Source organism: Spermophilus citellus (assembly GCF_964194105.1).
Source record: "Spermophilus citellus genome assembly, chromosome: 7".
Lineage (NCBI taxonomy): Eukaryota > Metazoa > Chordata > Mammalia > Rodentia > Sciuridae > Spermophilus > Spermophilus citellus.
This window is the reverse complement of record NC_138188.1, coordinates 164,689,492-164,710,537: the sequence shown is the minus strand read 5'-3', so window position 1 is coordinate 164,710,537 and position 21,046 is coordinate 164,689,492. Positions and strand designations below refer to the sequence as shown.

Here is a 21,046-nt window from a genome sequence, read left to right as displayed (position 1 = left end):
CAGGTGTCAGAGTGTGAAGCAAAATCCACCCAGTAAGCAGCGCGAGGCCCCTTCTGGCCACTGTGTCTCCCTTGCCCACAGCATCATGCCTGGGAACACGGCCACTAGAGGCAGAGGGAGAAACCTCAAGTGTCTCAGTGTGCTACTGTTAGGAAACCCTCACTATCTGCTTTCCCCATTCACACGTGAGCACTAAGCAAAGGATCGTAAGTACTACCATCTCCACCACACTGAACGCGGTCCTGGAAGCTCACATTTCAGAGAGGTGACACAGGCCCTCCAACTTTCCAGTACCCTGGACCTCTCCAAGCTCTCTGGTTTCCACTCAGCTAGATAATTTTCCTTAAGTTTGTTATAGGCTGGTAGATGCATAATTTCACTGATCAGTCTCGAAAGGCTGATTTCTAAATACCTACTGCCTATTTAAATAATGTTCTTTGGTCCTATGTACTTACAGAGCTATCACAGCACCTAAGGGAATAAAACTGTTCTCACGTAAAACTTACAGCTAAGGAATTTTGGTAACTGATTTAGAATCTACAATTAGGTCTTGTTTGCACCTTTGTGTAAGACTATCCACTATAGCACTGCTAAGGAAACATTAACAACCATGTTAGAACTTACCTATCACCACGCCCATGTTGGACCATGGCTGGGAAGGGGGTGGCAGCTGATGTAACTGGAAGGGGGACTGAGAAGGAGCTGTCCATGCCTGGGTACCTTCTGAATGTACCACACCCGTGCCTATCTTTTTAACTCTACAAAAATTATATAAAATAATTTTTAAACTGTGATGCTTTGAAAGTAATAACTACCAGTGGCATTGTAAACTCTGCCGTGTCCAGCACTGTGTCTCCAGGTAGGGCTGCCACATGACAAGCCAGAGAAAGTACTGTCACAGGAATGGAGTTTGTTCCGTTCATTCATTAGACAACCGTAACTTTATTTTATTCCAAAGCTCTAACGGTAGTCCAAATGTTTTACACATGAATTCAAAGAGAAGTGAACTGGCCTGAGCCAAGGTGTGCTCTGAGAACGTGGCCTCTGGGAGCCAGTTCTGCTGCGGTGGCCTCCCAGCAGTGGCCACATGACGCAAGTCATCAGGCTCTCACTGCCCCTGCAGAAAGGCTCCTTTTTCCCTTCCAACTAGAGCTTCAAATCTGACCTCAAGGTAGCTGAATGCCCCATCTCGGGAACCCTGACATCCAACAGGCACTGCTCAGAGACAATGCCTTCCTTTTAAAGCCTGAGTTCATCCCTCCAGCCGCGGGATCCCAGCACCCAGCTCAGCACGTCTCATCCAATATTTATCAGGCCCCCCACTGCGGGTGTCCATGTGAGGATCTGCCCTGGGGGAGCTCTACACCATTGCACAGCTGACTCTCTCCTCCAAGGAGGAGCTGAACTGGCCAACCTTCTCCCGGTTTTCCTTCCCCCTTTCCCACCAAAAAACCCTCAGCAAGCAGAAAGGCTAAAGCAGTCTCAGCCCCCTCAAAAAGCTGATCCAGAGACACCCTGCACCTGCAGAGCCCAGGGCTACTCAAAAGCCAGCCTGGGGTTTTGGAAAATGAAACTCTGGTAGCACCTTTCAAAGGAATAAATTTAAGAGGGAACTAGGAAGACTAAATACATATCTCTATTCACAGTAAAAACCACTGTTGGATCATCTTAATTACCGCGCTGAGTATAAAGCAAGTTCACCGTGAGGCCACCTTTCCTTGGCTCCAGAATGGAACGGCCTAGTGGCTAGCCGAAGGAGGAAAAAAGGCCTTTATCAGAAGTAAGACCAGAAGCTGGAAGCTGAAAACATTCGCCACCAACAGAACACCCCCGCGCGGGTCTGCCTCCCGCGAATCGATAGGGACAGCTTGGGTCCTCGGCAGGCAAGTCGCGCTCCAACAGGGTCAGCTCCACAGCCCCATCTGACACCTGCCCTCGCACACCACCACGACGCAGTAATTTTCCTGGTGCCTCGTGAACGCGTCAAAATTCACCTCGGGCCCCCAACTGCCCCAGATGGCTAGGGAACGCGTCGCGGCAGACGCCCAGCGCCCGAGGGAACTTCCCCGCCCCCTGTCACCCGCGGTGCACCGCGTCCCACTCGGACACTGCGCCCTCCCCTCGCGAGGGACGCTGACTGTCCGGGGCGCAGTCCCCCCTCCTCATGGGGCAGCCTACCCTCGCTGGGGTACAGGGTTCCCTCCCCGGGGTGCACGCTCTTCTGGGGGCGCACGGTCTCCTCCCTGGGGTACCGAATCCCTCCCCGGGCGCAGCAGCCTCTCCCGCAGGCACAACATCCCTCCTGGGCACAGCTTCCCCTCCCGGGGGCGCAGCCTCCCTCCCCGGGCCCAGCCTCCCTCCCGCCGCGCAGCCTCGGGTCCGGGGGGCGCACTCCCCGCCGCGCAGCGCATCCCACGCGGACACGGCGCCTCCCGGGAGCGGACGAGTCGCCCCGGGCGCAGCCTCCTCCCGCGGCGCAGCATCCCGGGGGGACGCGGCCCGCGAGGGTCGGCCGTGCCGGGCAGTCCGCCTCCGCGCGGGGCAGCCTGCCCTCCCGCCGCCGCCGGACAGCGGGGCCGGGGCCGGGCCGGGTCGGGGTCCGCCCGGGCGGCGCTCCGGCCTCAGCACCTGCCCGGCGCCTGCAGAACAGCCGCGCGCGCCGCCGCCCTCACCTGGGCTCCCGCGCCCGCGGCGGTCAGCGTCCGGCCGCGGGGCGCTGCGGCGGGCTCGGTGGCCCGCGCGGCCCGGCCCGGCGCCGCCTCACCCTGCGCTCGCCGCTCGCCGCGGCGCCGGCCCGGCTCGGCCTCCGCGCGGCTCCGCCCCCTCCGCCGCCCCGCCCGCACGGCCGCGCGCACGCCCAGGGGCGGGGCCGACGCCAAGACGCCGACGTGCGCGCGCGTCCCCGGCCCTCCGCCGGGCGGCCCGCGCGACCCCCGCGGCGCGGACGCGGAGCCTGGGAGAGCGGCGCGAGCGCGGGGTCCGGCGCCCGGAGCGCGCCCGCAGCAGCGGCGGCCGCCCGGCCCGCACGAGCTCTCCCTCCGGGTCTGGCGCCGCGGCCGTGCGGACGCACCTGCGCGTGGCGCGCGCTGCCGACCCGCCGGTCCCCTGCGCCGTGGGGCGGTGGCGCCCGGGCAGCAGCTCCCTCCAGCTCTGCTCGGTCCCCGCCGAAAGCCGGGGCTGTTGACCGGTCTGGTTTTCCCTTCTGTTTGTTCGTGGGATGATAAAGGCATTGTAAAGCTTTTTATTATTATTTTAATATTAAAGCAAAGTTAGAAAGACAGGCAGGGCCGGTGCGGATCCGGGGCCAGGGATGGGGCCAGCACTCTACGTGCAGGCTGGCAGCTTTGCCCCAGAGTCCTGTGGCAGAACAGTGCCCCTGGGACGGCCAGTGCTGGAGCATACCCTGACCCCAGAGGACGTGCTGCAGCAGCCTGGCATCTGTCTGGTCACTGACAGAAACGAAAAGCCTGCCGTGGGGTCAGCCGCTGACAAGCCCTTCACCCTGCCCGAGGCGGCGGTGCCCCAGGGGCTCTCCTGGCAACTGAGTGAAAACCAGGACTCCTGGGAGCCTTCCAGGACGCTCCTTAGTGAAGAGTGCTCGTCTGTTTCTGCACAGAAAACCCCCAGAGCTTGGTCACTTAAAGCAGTAGCTTCTGGTGATCCTGTGGGTCAGCAGCTTGGGCCAGCTCGGGCTAGTTGGCTCATCTCTGCCTCATGGGTTGTCAGCCAACCTGGCTCACATAGGCCATGGGCAGATCCCATGGGAGGACCCAGGCCACAGGTCACCCACCATCAACAGGCAGACCGGAGCTGCTTCTCATGACCAGGCTCTGTCCACAAGAAGGCAGTTTCATCCGGTGCATAGCGTCTAGTCCCTGGTGTCTTGTTGGCTAGGACAGACACTGGCTGGGCACAAGTGGACGTAAGAGGGATGCAAGTATGGCCGAGGGAAGCGTGGTTCATCAGAGGCCACCTCTGGAGGTCTTCAGCAGGCCTTGGGTTAGTTAATGGCCTGTCCCAGGGAAAACAAAGAGCTGGTCATGCCAATCTCATCCTCTTGCCCCAGCAGCAGTGTAGAGATAATGGTGGCCATGCCCATGCCCCTCTCCAGCCTGCTGCTGACCAACCTCTGGAGCTGCTCAGCTGCTCAGGGGAGACAAGCTAGGAGCCTATGGTCATCCCATCCTGTTAGCCCACACAGATGCTGCCCTCTCCCCAGAGACTGACTTTATCTGGAACTGTCCTGACTTGGAAGAGTGGCACACCAATGCCCTCTGTAGGCTGACAAGGGGGGGGGGGGGGCAAGCAGTTTCCAGCCACCAGGGGCCAAGACGGGAGCCAGCAGTGGCACAGAGCATGGGCGAGCCTAAGCAGTGCCTTCAGGATCCCTGAGCCCTGGGGAGGGCCCAGAAGACCAGCCAGGACATCTCAGCCATCTGTGCCCCATCCACCTCTGGGGTGAAGCACCAGGGCCTGGAGTAGCCTGGTGAGCATGGCCATCTACTTGCTGGCCTTCAAGGCCAAGAGCATCCTGGGCCTGAGTACCATTTGTTCCATTGCTTATGTCTCACACAATTTGTGAAAGAAAAAGCCACCGTGGTATCCTGGAAAAAACATGGAGCTCACACGGAGCGTAGGAGCCCCGTGAGTCCCCTTACCTGCTCAACCACGGGGGTCAGGTTCTGCGTGAGTGTTGGGGACAGCAGCACTGGAAACCCGGTGAGACTGCTTTTCCCTGCAGCAGAGGTGGGTGGCATGACGAGCAGAGCCCAAGCCACCAAGCACTGCAGTGCACAGGGGTACAGATGGCTTTTGGCGGTCTGAGGAGACTGACCTCAAACTAACAATGGATTCAGATGGGGTCCTTCTGGGAGCTGCTGTAGGGGAAAGCACCCACCATACCCATCCACCTGCTCTGCCCTCGTTTGCTTAGGGGCTCTCTGTGGAAGGATGACTTCTGGGCTTTTGGTGTGACAGTGTGTCCACTCCTTCTGTAGGAGGCTCTGGCAGGGTTTGGTGAGGTGGGCAGCCTCCAGCACAAGTTGGTTCTCCCAGCAGCCGCTCTGGAGTGTGCTTTCTGGGCCCTGGGTTGACCCCTGCGACATCTCCACATGGTGACCCACACAGTCCAGTCTCTGTCTTCTGAATGGCAGAGTATGTTCCTGACCTGTGCCAGGCTACCGTCACCTGTGCTCAGACTCAGCCCGGCGGAAGCATGTGGCTCTCCATCTCAGCCCCAAGGACGGCCTTTGCCTTGTTTTTCTCAAACCCAGTCCAGGGTATCCCTATGTACAACCAAAAATGCAACTGAAAAATTACTTTTATTAACTCCGCCCAATCTATTCAAGAAAGGACAACTCGGGGGCACTTTTAGGGTACAGATTATTGATTTGTTTCTTAAGAAAAAAAATACTAATAAGAGGTGACCAATATCTGTGATACTTTGAAGACAGAATGGGTTTTGTCCTGTATTTTTAAAAACAAGCTGGACTGGCAAAACCCAAATGGTGTGGCCATTCAGTCAACACTTGTCATGGTAGCAGACCCCGGAACGCAGGCTGCCAAGCTCACAATGCACCCCCTTCTCTGGAGCACCGCCCAACTCCTGGGGCACCCTGTGGTCACAGGATGGCCAGGAACCGCCTTGCTTGTACTGTGACATGCACACACCTACTCCCAGCCCAAGCCATGGGAGAGATTCTGACTCCCTGCTTGCGCTGGGACATAGAGCTGGCTCAGTGTAGACAGTCCTGATCTCTCGGTGCCTAGACCTGCAAGGTTGAACCAGCAGTGGGCACCGTGGCCATGAACTGGACTGGCTGATACTGTCCTGGAGCCTATGACCTGGGAGAGGGAGACAGTACCGACCTCTCAGGCTGGCCTGTGGCAGGTGCACAGAAAGACACGGATGAAAACAGGATGGAGCGGAGCCTGCGGACTGTACCAGCCCAGAGGTGTGGCCCTCGGGGCAAGTGATGACACTTGGGCAAGGGTGCCCAAGGCGAGGGCGGGCATTTCCATCTCCAACTGGGTGTTCTCTTGGTCGGGCCCCTTGGATCTCCAGCGCCCCCCCCTCCACCAGCAGGACATGGAATACGTCAGTGCTTAAGCCACAGGTGGGTCAATGGGGAGCCCACAGGCTAAGGATGAATTTTACATCTCTGAACCTCTGGGGTGGGGCATAGAGATGATATGCAGCCGGCTGACGTGGCCCATGAAGCTAAAGCATTTAACAACTGGCCCTTCACTGAAAAGGTGCCAGTTCCTGGTTTAAGCCAAGGAGGCTCCACCTCTGGTGCTGGGAGCTAGATCAGCGCCCAAAGTGCACAGGCTATGCAGGGGGAAATGCAGACCATGGTCTGCACCATTAGTAAGGAGCCAGTAGCAGACTAGTCACCAGTGGCAATGCAAACACAGGCACTCGGGTTAGATGCAGAGAGCTTGAATCAGATGGTAACAGTGCATGCTAGTCAGGTTGCTGGCACTGTGACAAAACACCAGAGAATAACAACGTAAACAAGAAAGGATGGTTTGGGCTCACAGTTTGGGAGGTTTCAGCCCATGGTCTGCTGGCTCCATTGCTTTTAGGTCTCAGCTACGGCAGAAACGCTCTGGTGGTCTCACATCATGGCAGCCAGGGGTTGGGGAAGTGGGGACAGAGAAAGGGTCACGCCCGCTCCCCTTCCTCCCAAGGGGCCCTCTGAAGTCTCCACCACCTCCCATGGCTGCCAGTCAGGGCCGTGCCTTGCTCACGGGGCCTTTGGGGCCTGCTCCACACCGAGCCAGCACAGGCGGAGAGGGGCCTGCTGAGTGACAGCTGGCTGCAGGGACAGGACTGTGCTCACACCACCTGGTGGGGCAGGGAAGGTGGGAAGGAGCCAAGCGCCTTCTGGCTTGTGTCCAGCGTGCAGTGCCCGTCGGGTGCTGGGTGACCATGTCCAGCGTGCAGTGCCCATTGGGTGTTGGATGGCCGTGTCCGGAAGCTAGCTACACACCGAGGGCTGGTGTCCAGAGGAGGACAGCGCTGGGACACATCAGACCTACAAGAGCGGGAGAGGCCCCAGTCACCCAAAGGTAGAGCAGGGAGAAAGGGGACAGCCTGGGACTAAGTCCTGGGGACTTAACCTCAGGGCTGGGCAAGAAGGGAGCGGGCTCAGGAGACGGGGAACGGAGAGGTGAGGGCGACCCCAGGGGAAGGACGCCAGAAGAAACGCGGGCGGTGGGCGGACAGCGTGGCTCGGAAGCCTCAGTGCCCTGTTGGGTTCAGCACCAAGCAGTGAGCCAGCCCTTCCCGGCACATTGACTTCATTTTTATGTGTTTTATGGCAGGGCTTGAGCCCAGTGCCCCTGCCTCCGAGCCACGCCCAGCCCCATCTACTTCAAAACCTAGGAACACCAGGGTGAAAAGCCTGGATGGCTGCACCCTAAGTCCTACGTGCACCCTGAACAGAGCCACAGACACTCAGCAAGCCAGGATCAACCTGTATGACGAGATCACAGGCCTAAGTTGGGCTTCCCAAGAGCATGACTCTCAGTCAACACTTCACAATCCATTACTCAAATCAGCAAGTCCAAAGATGTACCCGGCGTGGTAGCCACACCTGTAATCCCAGCGGCTGGGGAGGCTGAGGCAGGAGGACCACAAGTTCAAAGCCAGCCTCAGCAACTTAGTGAGACCCTAAGAAACTCAGCGAGATCTTGTCTCTAAATAAAAATTCAAAAAGGGCTGGGGATGTGGCTTAATGGTTAAGCACCCCTGGGTTCAATCCCTAGTGCCCTCCCCCCAAAAAAGATGGAAGAACATCCATGTGGTCATCTCAGTGGCTGCAGAAAAAGCTATTCACAGAACCCAACATCATGCACATTTAGAAAAACACTCCGAGAACCAAGATCAGAAGGGAGCTTCCTCCGCTGCCAAGGGATATCCGCAAAACCCCTAAAACAGCCCAGACAGCAAGAGGAGTCTCTTCTGCAGAAGTGGTGCAGGAGTCCCGCCTGTTCCCAGCCATGGGCAGCACTCACCTGGGCCACGGGGCAAAGACAGACGCACACAGAGACGTGGGAAGGAAGAAACAGACAATACATTCCCTGGGAAGGACATGGAAGACCTACAGCCAGACACTTCGTGCAACGAGACTCTAACAAGATGGTGCACACACAAATGATGTCTGTACTCTAGCAACAAGTGTGTCACCTAGAAATGACACTGTGACAATAGCAACAAAAGTATGGACTTAAAATAAATCCAAAAAGGAGAATAGGCTCTTTTGAGGAGAAAAACTTTCTAAAAATCAATGAGAAAGCCTGTGATTGTCCAGACACCGATCAATGCACAAGAAGCCTCCACATTCGAGAGGCTGCTTCCCCTCCGCTACCCGCAGCGCCTGGGATCCTCATCAATATTCCACAGGGACTTTCTCGCAGCTCCAAGGATTCTAAAGTATGTACGGAGGCAAAGGGCCTAGGAGAGGAAGGACACTCTGAAGAAGAGCGGCCAGGAGGGGCATCGGCCCTGCCAAGCAGTCAGGTGGACTCTGGAGCTGCAGCAGATGGAGCCTCTGATTACTGGCCCCAAGATGGGCACGTTGACCAGTGAAGATGGGCACACACACACTTGACGCAGGACAGGAGAGGCCTTGCAGGTCAGTGGGGACAGGGCTGACTTCAATAAATGATGATGCCAAGAGGTTTTAATTTTTAATTTTCATTTTTATGTGGTGCTGAGGATGGAACCCAGGGCCTGGAACATGCTAGGTGAGCGTTCTTCCCCTGAGCCCCAGCCCAGCACCACCCTCAGTAATTTCGAAACAGGAGACACAGGTGCTGAGGGTCCGGAGGAGGCTGTGCAGAAGGTTCGCAGGATGCAGGTTCCCAGGCCAGACCAGGGCGTCATCACACGTGACAGCAGGACCTGACGGACAGACCACCCTGTGAGCGGAGGACCGCACTGAGCGCCTGGGCGCTGCCGACCTCACGGCCTCCTTGGGACCGGTCGAGAGCACAAGTCTGCGAGTCCAGCCAAGTCGGCACCTTCTGCCTGGGGCTGCTGGGCTGGTTGGTTTGACCAGCTACAAAAGCATCCTGGCTCCCGGGACACGCTGCTCTGCGGCCCAGGACCAGGCACCGAGGGCTTCTCTCTCTCCTGGTCTCTGTTTTACTGATTTCCCCCTTAATTATCATGCTGGCTGGGCCAGGGGGGTGGGGGGGCCCTCTCCCTCCTGCCTCCCAGCAGCTTCTGGAGAGGGCGGGGCTGGACGTCCCCGGGGCTGTTGAAGGCTACTCAGGGGGTGGCAGCCACCTCACATTTCCAGGTCTGGTGGACGGTTTTAACCAAATGCCAGGTGGAGCCGACACTTAGATGGGAGCCCCTGGAGCCATGGCAGCTGCTGAGGGGGGCTGAGGGGGCGTCATACCTGTATTTTCACATGTTTTGTTGGGGTATAGGACACAGGAATGTCCCATGCCATAGCTGTCTGCCTGGGCAACAGGGCAAGGGGCGGAACAAGACCAGAGTGTCCCACTGCCCTCCCGCCCTCTGTCCACTCTTCGTGCCTGTTTTTCCCTGGACATGCATGACATCAGACAGCGCCTGGCCTTCTCTTCAGCATCTTTCCTTCTGTGTGTGGCCTTCCGACTGCTGCCCGTGTGTCGGCAGTGGGGAGCACGCCCGGCCAGCCGCAGGGCCCTGGGTGGCTTCTGTGAACGGGCCTCTGCAGCACACCTTTCTGCAGGTCCCTACCTCCGGGCTCTCCGCAGGTTCGGTACTGAGTCGGGTGTCCACACGTGCTCCCTGGACTGTCACCTGCTCCAGGCCACTGTCTCAGCTCTGAAGCAGCCCACAAGTTCCCTTTGGACTCCACCAAGGAGCTTTGTCCTTCAGCTTTTCCGGCTGCACTGGGCATTCTGCATTTCCATGGAACCTTTGGATTGGCTGGTAGAGTTTCGAATGTCCAGCTAGACCTCTGTTGGAATTGCCCTGAGCTGTGAGTACTCCCGCCAGGCCAGGCCTCCCGCCTGCTCGTGGCGCGGGTCCAGCTGCTCTCTGTCTCCTGGGAGACCTCACACTCCCCTAGATTTATCCCTAGGTATCTGGTGCTTAGGGTAATTGTTAATGTCCTGTTTTTATTTGGTGACCACTGGCTTCTGGTTTGTAAAGAACGCAACCGCTTCTCCCATGGAGCTGGTATTCAGCCGCCTTCCATCTCCTGGGGATCGATGGCGGCCATCTCTGGGTCTCCAGTCACTTTGTCCTTGACTGCTCTCTTCCATGGTCTGCTTCACCAGCTAGTGCTGAGCAGCGCTCTGGCCAAGGGCATCCTCGTCCACCCCAGGCTCAGAGGGGACACTTCCAGCCACTCTGCTCCAAGAGCAGCATCAGTGGTGGGGTTGTCAGGTAGATGTCCCCCGCGAGAGGAGGGAGGTTCTCTCTGTTCCTGCTTGGCTGACTTCCACAGGTCCTTGTCCTCTGCCCGATTGAGGTGACGCAGGGGTCCTGCTTGGGCACACTGACGTGGTCGGTCAGGTTGACTGAAGGCCCAGGTAGACCAGCCTTGCTTCAGGACAAAGCCCATTTGGAACCTGCCCTGGAGGTGCCCAGCCTGCTCAGAGCCTACTTCCAGGGCATGCAGGACAGGGACGAGGACAAGTGAAGAAGCCCGAGGTCTTCCGGCCTGCCACGGCCTGGCTGGGGTGCAGCTCTGCTGAGCCTGCTGCCTACCGCTGCGTCCATCCGCAGGTGCCCTGGCCACAACTGGAGCACAAGAGCCTCTGAAGCCTTCTTCTCTGCAGGACAAGAAGGTGACCCTGGCTAGCGTGAGGACAGACCCCTCAGTGGACACAGGTTCCTTCCTGGGTCTCAGTGTTCTGGTCAGAGAGGTCATCTGTAGATCACATATCAACAAAATGTAATGTTCTAACAAAGCAGGTAAAAAGAGACCCAAGGTGGCTGTCTAAGCGCTGTGTGATGCGCACCTGCGAGTCTGAGCCCTGAGCCGCGGCTTCTGCCTCACAGGGGCAGAGCCTACCCACTGGGGGCGTGGCGCTCAGTGTTCCAGGATAATCCTGTCCAGTGCTGGCCACTGTGGGCACTTGTGATGGGGTTACTAGGCAGAACTGCAGCGAGACCAGGGTAGGCCTCACGTTAGTCACTGTCCCCTCAGATGCAGGTGAGGGACAGCGTGCCTGCCGCCGTCAGGCCCAGGTAGCCCCAGATGGCTCCATGGCAAGGGGCCAGCCAGGACCCTACCATAGAGGGGCAGGGCAGCGGCAGCCAACGCAGGCCCAGGAGCAGGGCCAGGCTTCCACAGCTCCTGGTGCTGGGACCGCATTCCAGAGAGATGAGCGTGCGGTCTGTGCCCGTCGGCTGGAATCCCGTACGTACACAAGCCCACCTTCTTTTTTTGCTTTCTAGAATTCCACTTCTATTTTTGGTGGAATGTAAAATCTGACTATTTCCCAAAATGGAAAAGCGCGTGTGCTCCCTGCCTGTCTGGCGGTATCTCTGCAGTGCGGCCTGTGGGACCAGCGCTCGGGGACCCCTTCCCAACCCGGAGCTGCAGCACCGGGCGCACCGCCCCCAGGTGGCTCTCTCAAGCTGCGTCTGCTCACGGTTCTGCCTGTGGCATCTGCCACGGGTCCCAGTAGGTGTGTCTGAATGAGTGTGTCACACGCCCACCACTCTGAAGGGCTCCAGGGAAGCCCGGGTCCTGGCTGTGAACTGCAGGAGGGGGACGGGGAGGGCAGGCAGGAGGGGGTGCAGCCGCTGTCTGCTGGCCGGCCTGTGGATACTGTGGTGGACACCAGCTCTGCCTGCCAGACAGGGATGGGAGTTTGTCCCTGAACCCCATCCTGCCCTGGACAAGGACCGAGTGCCCAGCGCAGCGCATGACCACAGCCTTCGTTACAACCTGCTGAGTGGCAGGGGGACTCGGCTTCACCAACAGAAACCCTCCGGGAGCTGTTGACTTCACTGTGGCTCCCTGGCTGCAGTGGGCGCCCCAGAAGACCAGCGGCGCCTCTCGTGCCGAGGCCGTCTGATACCCTCCTTGTGCCATCTCTTGCGTCCTTGGCTGGCTCCTACCTGACCTCTTGGTCCTTTGTCTTAAGTCTAGGAACTGTCCACACATGGAGGTGCCAGGCTCCCAGGGCAGCAGGACAGACGCTCTCTCCGTGTTTTCAGCTGCCAACTCTGTGGCTTCCTTGGCTGGTCAAGTTCTGCTGGCCTCTCTCTGAGTCACAGTTAGCGTGCCCCCCCCCCCCCGCGTTGTCCCCGTCTTCCGGTCCTTGTGTGGTCCGTCCCCTGGAGGTGGCCTGGGCATGATGGGGCTCTTCCCTGGCCGTCCAGCGTGCCTGCCCGTCATCCACAGTCCAGTTCCCCCACAGATGTCACCACCACCTGGGGTCCCCAAGGACCTCGGGTCTCTGCTCTGTTGGGGGCATTTGTCTGCTCTTGCCCCACCCCAAAGACGCAGCTATCTCTGGACCGACCAAGAGAGGCCTTGACTCTGTGGGGGTATCTCTCATCTCTGGTGAAGCTCAGGGTCCTTCGGTCTTGTCCCTTCTCTCCTGTGCATCTGGAGGGAAGCCCTTCCCCTTGGCCTGAGCTGGTGCTGGCTGGCCGCACGGTGGGAGCCGGAGGCACTCCTGAGCCAGGGGCTGGCCTGCTGTCCATGTGGCCTGCGTTCCTCCTGTGAGACACAACCAACCACTGCTCCAGAGCCGGATTTAAGAAGAAGGAGCCGCCGCTCAGATGGCTGGTGGGGCCTGCAGTCTGCAAACCAGGGCTCGCTGCCTTCAGGTACCCTGAAAATACCTCGGCCGCATCCTCCACAAGCCCCTGCTAGGTGGAGAGGCCATTTCTGAGGGCTTCTGGAGCAGCTGCCCATCCCTGGGCTTCCTCCCATTCTGCTGGGGCTGGACACTGCTTCCACCAATAGAAGAAACAGGAAGGCACAGGAAGAGAGATAAATGTCGGCAAATGGAGCGGTCTCTGCCCCACAGGTCAGCTCGGCCTCCCTTTTACAATAAAAAAGGTTCTTCTGGTTCTTTTTCCTCGTGGCTAATTTGAGAGTCTGGTTATTTAAGGAGACCAGAGATGGAAGCCAGATGACTCAACCCCGCAGTGGGGGGGGGGTTTCCTTAAAAGACCTCTGGGTTTGCGGGAGCAGGGACCAGCGCGCCTCTTCCCAGCGTGGGCTCTTCATGCCTGGAGCTCTGTGCTCCAGACACCAGCCGCGCGTGGCAGAGTCTAAAAATACCCCCTTCCCATACAGCGCCCTGTTCAGGAAAGCCACCGAGGCCACAGCTCCTGCAGGTCTGGGCAGGGGCCAGAGCGGCCTGAGCCCTGGGTGGTGGCCTGGAAGTGCGGCTGCTAGAGAAGCCATTGAGGGGGCACCTGGCCTGTCCCCAGCTTGCACCCAGCGGCCAGAGCTCCCTGCTGCACATGCTCCTAGGACCCTGAAGATGGGCCTCCAGCTGGCATGGCGTTCCCTAGTCAGCTGCGGGCTCCACACACTGACCATCTCAACAGCCTGAGCTCCTCCCCTAGGTCTGCAAGGACCTCAGGACCCAAGAGGTCACTTGTACAGTTGGGGAGGGCATCCTTGTGGGCAGTCCATAGTGGGCCTGCAGACGCTGGGCAGATGAAGCCTTCCCGCCCCTCCTCCAGCAGCTGGCCTGCAGTGGGCGTCTCGCTGGCTTCTGGGAGAGGACACCACCCTCCTGGAGCTCCCTGCTCACCTGCGGCTGACCCGGTGAGTGCACACCTGAGCACTCAGGACCTGTTCTCCAGCCCTCCCCTCATGCTGGCCAATGAGGGGTGGACGACCAGCCCTGGCGGCACATGCACACAGTGACTCAGGAGGCTGAGGCCGGAGGGTCACAGGTCAAGGCCAGCCTGGACAACCCGGGGAGACTCTGACTCAAAATGAAAAAGGACTGAGAAGGAGCTCTGGGGTAAGTCACCCTGGCTCCAACCCCAGTTCAAAGAAACAAAAGGAAAGAAGAAGAAAGACAATTAACAGGCCCCAGGCAGAAGGGAAGCCCAGACCTCCCACCTACTCCTGTCTGGCACTGCTCAGTGGAAACCAGAGGTGTGGGCACGGAGTCCAGCTGTCTCCTCGGCCCACAGCCTCCAGCTGGCAGGCACAACCTTTGCCCTGAGAGAGAGGGCCACATGCAGGGACATCACAGCTCCGCCCCTGAGCAGGTCACCTCTCCTGTGTCTCAGGCTCCTGGGGACAGCCTGACCTGGCAGAACCTGCAGAGGTCAAGGGCCGGCCCACCCGGCCCTCCTCGCCCCGCAGCCTGCCACACTCGAGGCAGGTGGCTGGGCACCTGAGGGCCCATCAGGGCCCCCTCTCCAGGATGGCTCTTCTCCATCGTCCGACAGCCAACGTCTTGAAAGCCATGTTCACGTGTTTTGTCCCTGGGTCACGGGGGTCATCTCTAGCAGAGGGGTACACACCCTCCCCACCGCTCCACCTGGGCTGGAAGCCCGTCTCTGGTTAAAATCCGTGTTCCTGTGCTCTCTGTCACAGAGCCACCTCTGGGGCAGGAGTCTCCAGGCACTGAGCTGGAGGGTCGTCATGGTTTCCCCAGGGTCCACACAGCTGGGGGACTGGGCTTGACCCGTAGCAGAGTGTGGCCTTAACTCACTCAGTGGACCCAGCACCTCCGGACAGCAGCCTGCGCAGCCCAGAGCCTGCTCCTCAGCAAGGACTCTCCTGCCCCGGAGTCAGGCCGAGGACTTCTCACACCGCCCCTCACCCAGCCAGCCCTGTCCCATGTCCGTAGGGAAGGACAGACACTCGGCCCAACACCAGGAGCTGCTCCTACCAGCAAGCAGCCCCCGGGGGCAGGTCGGGGAGTCAGGGAGAGGACCCAGGGTCCCACCGATCCCGAGCTCTGTGCGCACCACCGTCTCCTGGATGTGGGACGCAGTGCTGGGCCAAGCTGGGCAGCGTGAGCTCTGCACAGCCCTGCTGGCCCTCCTCACACCCACCCTGGGCAGCTGTGGTGCTGGGACGGCCTCGTGCCTGCCACACAGAGGCTTTACCTCTGAGCCCCACCCCAGCCGTCGGATTTTAATTAAAAAGAGATTTCAATTTAATTCTCTGAATAGGCTATTATTGCTGGACCAAACCCAAACAGTATAAGAAGACAGGTGACAGGGTCCCTCCCAGCCCCTGGAGAGTTGGAGGCCACAGCCACCAGACTCAGGGTCCTTCTTGGCCCGCTCTTTGCTGCTGCTCCCAGCCCCAGCACTCTCCAGGTCCTAGTTGACACCACTGGCAGCAGGCACTGCCAGCCTCGGGATGGCGGGCACAAACCTGGACGTGTCTGGGTTCTGAGTGGACCACTGGTCACGAGTGCCCCTTGGAAGCATAGCCAGGCAGCAAGGCAGGGGCTGGACCAGGGAGCTGCGTGAAGCAGGGAAGCCGAGCTTGGGGAGCGAGGCGGGAGGGAGGGAGCCTGGTTGGAGGGACAGCACGCCAGGCAGGAAGGGGGGAGCCCAGGCAGAGCTGGGCCGCAGCCATCCAGGCGGAGCCAAGAGCCGGTGCAGGGTGCAGAGGGTGGGCCCCTTGCTGGCCACCAGGCTTCGAGATGGGCAGCACCAGCCGGGAGGGTGGCCGGGCTCCATCCCCACCAGGGAATGCCCAGAGGGGGCTCAGCCTGCAGGCCAGCTGGGTGGGCTCCTCAGACCCGGAGGCAGAGCTGCCACTCCATGGCGCCCGCAGGGCCCAACTGAACCTTCCTGGGTCCAGCCTTGCTGGCCAACAGTGGAGAAGGTCCTCGGTCAGTCAGGAGCCAGACCCCACTGCTGCCCACAGACTGTCAGCAAGGGCTCCCTCCATGGGGCAGCAGGTGCCAGGGTGGGGTGCCAGGCCGTGGAAGGGGCCTGCAGCTGGAGCTGCCCCTGTTGTAGGCAGCGGAGGCCAGCCCGGGCACCTGGCAGAAGAGGCCAGACTCTGGGCAGGTGGAACCCCGTGATAGGCAGGTGGGTTGGCGTGGGCGTGATGGGCCTGGGGTGGCCTGAGGGCTGGGCCAGCCTCTGCACCCCACAGTGGGCTTGGGAAGGAGGGCATAACTTGCTCTGGACTTCGTTTTGAGGGGCCCCTGCGCTGGCGGGATGAAGGGGCCTCGCAGCCACCTGGCTGCTGTGTGGCTAATTTTACATGCAACTTCTCTGGGCCATGGGCATCCAGAAATCTGGCCAAACATCACGGGGTGTCTCTGAGAGGGAGTTTTAGGGTGAGACGGAAATTTCACATAGGCAGACTGAGCCGGGCGGCTTGTCCAGTTTGTGGGCCTTACTCAGTCACTGAGGCCCGAGCCGGAGGACCAGTGGGAGCTGACTCACTGGCCCCAGTTTCTGGCGAGAGCTGAGCCCATTGTCTCAGGTGACAAATCCCGGAAGCTCTCCGCCTGGCTTCTAAAGAGGGCTGCGTCCCCCCGGCCAGGGGCCAGCTTGCACGGACGTTCCTGGAGGCCTCCTCGTTCCCTGCTGTCACAGGAGTCCAGGTCCATCAGCACCTGCCGCGGAGCCAAGCTGGCATCTAGGGACAGCCCCAGGAGGGCCACTCTGCGCCTTCAGGTTCCCCTTCTCAGGACCGCCTCCTGACCACCCCTGTCTTTCCAGGTCTGCACGGCAGCAGCCCTGGCCTTGGCGCACCGTGGGCCACCTCTCCTGCTGGACTCAAGCCCTGAGTCCAGGCTCCAGGAGAGGAGCTGTTTGTCAGAATGTCAGCACCACTTACTTTTTGGTCCCCGTGTCCCTGGCCTAGCCCACGTGGACCTGGTGGCCAGGGGCAGCTGTGGAGAACCTGAGAAATGCTGTCGTGTGGGTGATGGGCAGCCTGCGCTGGCCAGGGAGAGCACGCTCCGCGGTCCCCACCCGCCCAGGCTGCTGTGGGCCGGAAGCCAAGACCAGCACCTTGCACATCTGCTGGTGTGACCGCGGACTAGCCCTGGGGACCGGGTAGTGCTGCTGCTCACCAAGAGCCTCACAGAGCGGCAGACGGCCCAGCTGGTGGGCAGCAGTCTCCTGAGGACCCAGGACCCTGAGGCTGCCCCACAGGGCCTCCTCCAGGAAGCCCTCCAAGGCCTCTGGAGGGTGGAGTAGGAGACCACCTGGGGCGGAGCTGCCACGCTCTCAGGGCAGCAGCAGGACAGACCACAGGAAAGGGCGGGCAGCCAGAGGGCGGAGGGCAGGCGGAGGACATTCGCAGCAGCCTGAGCAGTGGACAAGGGGAGGACGGCAAGCTCACCACCAAGCTGCGTGCTGAGGAAACGCCAAGGACCGCTCAGGACCCCTGGAGGGCACGGGAGCATGCAGGCTGTCACTTGCCGCTGTGACCCTGGTGGCCCCATGTACCCCAGGGTGTGGTAGGAGTGGGGGCTGGAGGCGCCCACACCCCTCCTCACAGCACCGGCAACAGCCGCGAGAGTCCTCCTGTGCGCAGAAGCCACCGGCAGCCCGCCCTGGCCACTCAGCCTGGCCACCCAGGCGGGACGAGCGTGGCGCAAGCTGCGTCTGCCCCGGGTGATGCTGGCCTCCCCCTCTTCCTCGCTACGGAGTTTAATGTGAATCCACAAGACACTCAGCAAAAGGGATAGGTCACTCCTCACGGGGGGCAGCGGAGTCTGGGCTCCGTTTCTTGGATCCCAGTTCAGTGAGAACCAGGCTGGGAAGGACTGGCCTTCTAGAATCTTCTGGGGCTCTGCTGGGGCTAAGGATGGCTCCTCAGGATTCCCGCCTGGAAGGCCCTCTTCTGAGCACAGCCGACCCGAGTTGGAGCTGGTCCTGCCCCCCCCCCCAGCACCAGCCATGTGCTCAGACTTCCCTGGGACGGAATGTTCTGGAACGGAGCAGCAGGTCAGAACGGGAGCTCTGGCACAGGCGCCCGTCCAGATCCCGGGGTGGATAACACAGGGCAGGAATGAGCTGCACGAGAGCAGAGCCGCCTGGAGCCCTGGCTGTGGGAACAGCTGTTCTGACGGGGTGTTCAGAAGCCAGCGTCCAGGGGCCCTTCCAGGCCCAGCTCAGACGGGGCTGGGTCGTGGGTGAGCTGGGGACGTGAGCTGCCACCAGCACCTCGGGGTAAAGGAGCAGAGGCACCGCTGTGTGGGGCGAGCTGTGGAGCAGCCCCCCGAGAGCAGGGCCATGGGGCCCAGGCAGCAGAGCCGAGTGGCCACGGGGCAGACTGTGGGGGCTGGGCACTTCAGGGTGACGTAGGGAGGGCTCTGTCGCTTTCCCTCCACAGTGACTTCCAGGTCACGGGACCCCAAGCCACTCTGCGAGGGCTCCGTCCCTCCCACTCGAGGCTGATGTCTGGATCCCGGTTGCAGCTCTGCGGCCACCCAGGAGGTGGGGACGGCATCGAGTGGGACACCAGGAGGGACGCGGGTCTGTGGTGCCCGCCCCAAGGTGGCACCTGAGAAGCCACAGGGCCTCTGCAGTAGGGCAGCCGTCTGGGCTCGGGGTGACGAGGGGCCGGAGGCCTCCAGCAGCAGCTCCGCAGACGCAGTGGCCGTGGCCCCATCAGAAACAGCGATCGCCGGACCACAGATGGGTCCTCTCTCCTTCCAGTGCGCAGACACAGACCGTCCAGCTACCGATGAGCCCCGGGGAGGCACGTCAGGGGAGGCAGTGCCCGGGGGCCTCTGAGCGGTCTGGGGGCCGTGGGAGCCACCGAGGTGCACCACGGATCTCGGTGGGGTGAAGACCCTTCAGCGTCTCCACCCACGACCAGGGGCGCCCCGAGGGCCCCAGAGAGCTGCCGGGGAGCCGCGGGGAGCCGTTCTTGCGCCGGGGCCGCCGGCTGCAGGGCCCACGCAGCTCTGCCTGACAGACGAGGACGTCAGGCCCACAGAGGACGGCGGTGCTCGCCCTGTGCTCCGTCCAACCGAGGTTCAGTAGGTGGCCTCAAGACGGGGAAGGTTTGTTTCCTGGAAGAACTTCTGGGGCGGATGCTGCGCTCCTTTCTGTGGCTTCTAGGCTTTAGAGATTGTCTTGTCCTTCCGGCGTGTTCTTGTGCTTCCTGTGGTTTCTCGACGCCTGGCCACTTGCTCTGGCCACACTTGTTCCCCTAAACCCTCTGGTGATCCAACCTGCGTTTCCAGGTTGTGCCCGAGTGACTGAAAGCTACTCAACCACAGAGAGGCTGATGTTCGCCAGAGGGACTGGCGCCTGGCGGGACCCACCCGCACATCCATGGCTGTCCGGTGGGCTGTGGCGCGTCCTGGAGACGACAGAGGGACAGGACGGCTGACAGCCGCCTCGGGTCCTCAGTGTCGCTGAGGAGAAAGGACTCCTTCCAGCTGAAGGCCACTCGAGGGAAAGCCGCTCCCAGGGAGGCTCTAGCGCGTTCCGGCAGCAGGCGCCTGGTCAGCGACCATTTCCACCCAGCACACCCGAGTGAGCGGTCCAGCCACGGCCATGAGATCTGGGATTTTCCTTGCAACCTCTCTCTCTCCAGGGGACCCTCTCTATCTCCGGGGTCTGCTTCTGTAGGCAGCGAGTGCCCAGCCGGACCCCAGAGGGCCATGCGGTTCCAAAAGCAGCCCAGTCTTCAGGCCTTGGGCTTCGAAAATGTGGAAACAGACACCGACCATCCAACCGCTCGTCGGCCTAAGAAGCACAGTCTTCACCAGAGACCTAGAACCGCCCGCGGTCTGCCCTGGTGCGCTCCCCGAGAGCGTGGCCACGCAGTCAGGACGTGGAAGTGGCTCTGGTCACAGCCCTGCACCCATCACGCCAGCCTGGACGGGCGGTGGGCGACCCGTGCACCTCCCACCCGCCAGGCTCTGCGCAGCCCCGCCCTCCAGGGGCAGCCCTGGGTGTGCCCGCGGGGTTCAGGGACACTGCTTTCTCCCGCCTCGGGCACCCTGGCTGAGCCCCTTGGGAGTGACGCTGGGCAAGGGGGCCTCCCCGCTTCACTGTCCCCCGTTGCTCCTGCTCTTCACTGGGGCTCGCTGTCCACTGTCACCACTTGCCTGGACACTATCCTGCCTGGAGCCTCCTTCGCCCTCTCACCCCGACTCTGTTGGCTTCACGGTGTCTCTGTCTCAGAAATCATCACATTCTTTTCCTCTTCTTTGGAGACAGGGTCATGCCAAGTTGCCCAGCCTGGCCGCCACCATGTCACATGCCATCCTTCTGTCTCAGGAGCTGGGAGGACAGGCGTGGCCACCACGCCCGACTTCAAGTGATTAGAAAAACAAACCAGAACAGAACCTCATTTGTGGAAGACACCAAACCCACACAGACGCAGTGCACACCCTGTCACCGTCCCCGGCAGCGTCAGTCCTGAATGACTCCGGCCACTCTTACACACTCACACGCTACGCAGCAGGCCCCGCGGCCACGGCTCCCCCCACTACTCCTGGTGACAGGGTGTCCCTGCTGTGTCCTTGGAGTTGCTGGGGACCGGGCAGCAGCAGCAGCCAGGGTCTTCGGCATCTGGCGGGGCCTGGCCAGCCGGCTCTTCAATGGACAGTGGAAGAGAGGACGTGGCAGGTGGGCCCTGGAGGAATCCGCCCCCTGTGCCCCTGACCAGCGTGGCCTGGGACCCCACAGGGATGTGCCATGCCAGGGATCACGTCACGCAGACCTCCAGGCTGGAAATGAACATCTGTGGAGCCTCCAACTAACAGCGGCTGCAGCCAGGGCTGTCCTCCACCTCAGTCCCCGTCCCCACCACACACAGAGGCCCCCGCTGGGCCGTCTCGCTCTGCGCCTCACCACTCCGCACCCTCCAGGTGCTGGGGTCCTGGCCCACTGCCACCTGCCCCAGCTCCAGGCCAGGGAGTATCCTGGTCTGTTACTGTCCTGCCCCCAAGTTAGCTGCAGAAGTTCTCTCATCCCAAACACAATCTCACCCAGCATCTAAGTCAGGTGGGGTGGAGCCGTCCAGTGGGAAGCCCCATGGAGGGCCGAGAGGTGTCCACGCCCACAGACTCCCTCCACAGTCCCAGGCCCTGGGAGCCTTCAGCAAGGGACAGAGGGCTCGCGGGAGGTGGTGGTCCTGGACAGTGCAGGTGCTGC

The 21,046-nt window shown here is 60.8% G+C and overlaps 1 protein-coding gene and 1 long non-coding RNA gene across 5 annotated transcripts in view; one reads left to right on the top strand and one right to left on the bottom strand.

Annotated features, from left to right (window-relative positions):
* ADARB1 (adenosine deaminase RNA specific B1) overlaps positions 1–2,816 on the bottom strand; it is a 107,669-nt gene extending 104,853 nt beyond the window's left edge. The window contains exon 1 of one of the 4 annotated variants that reach the window (XM_081301481.1): positions 2,673–2,816. The gene's annotated coding sequence lies outside the window, so the exon portion shown is untranslated. The remainder of the gene's footprint in view (positions 1–2,672) is intronic. The other 3 variants (XM_081301479.1, XM_081301480.1, XM_081301482.1) reach the window with 3 other exon arrangements.
* Positions 1–21,046, top strand: part of LOC308653105 — a 430,906-nt gene that overhangs the window by 399,885 nt on the left and 9,975 nt on the right. The window lies entirely within an intron of this gene.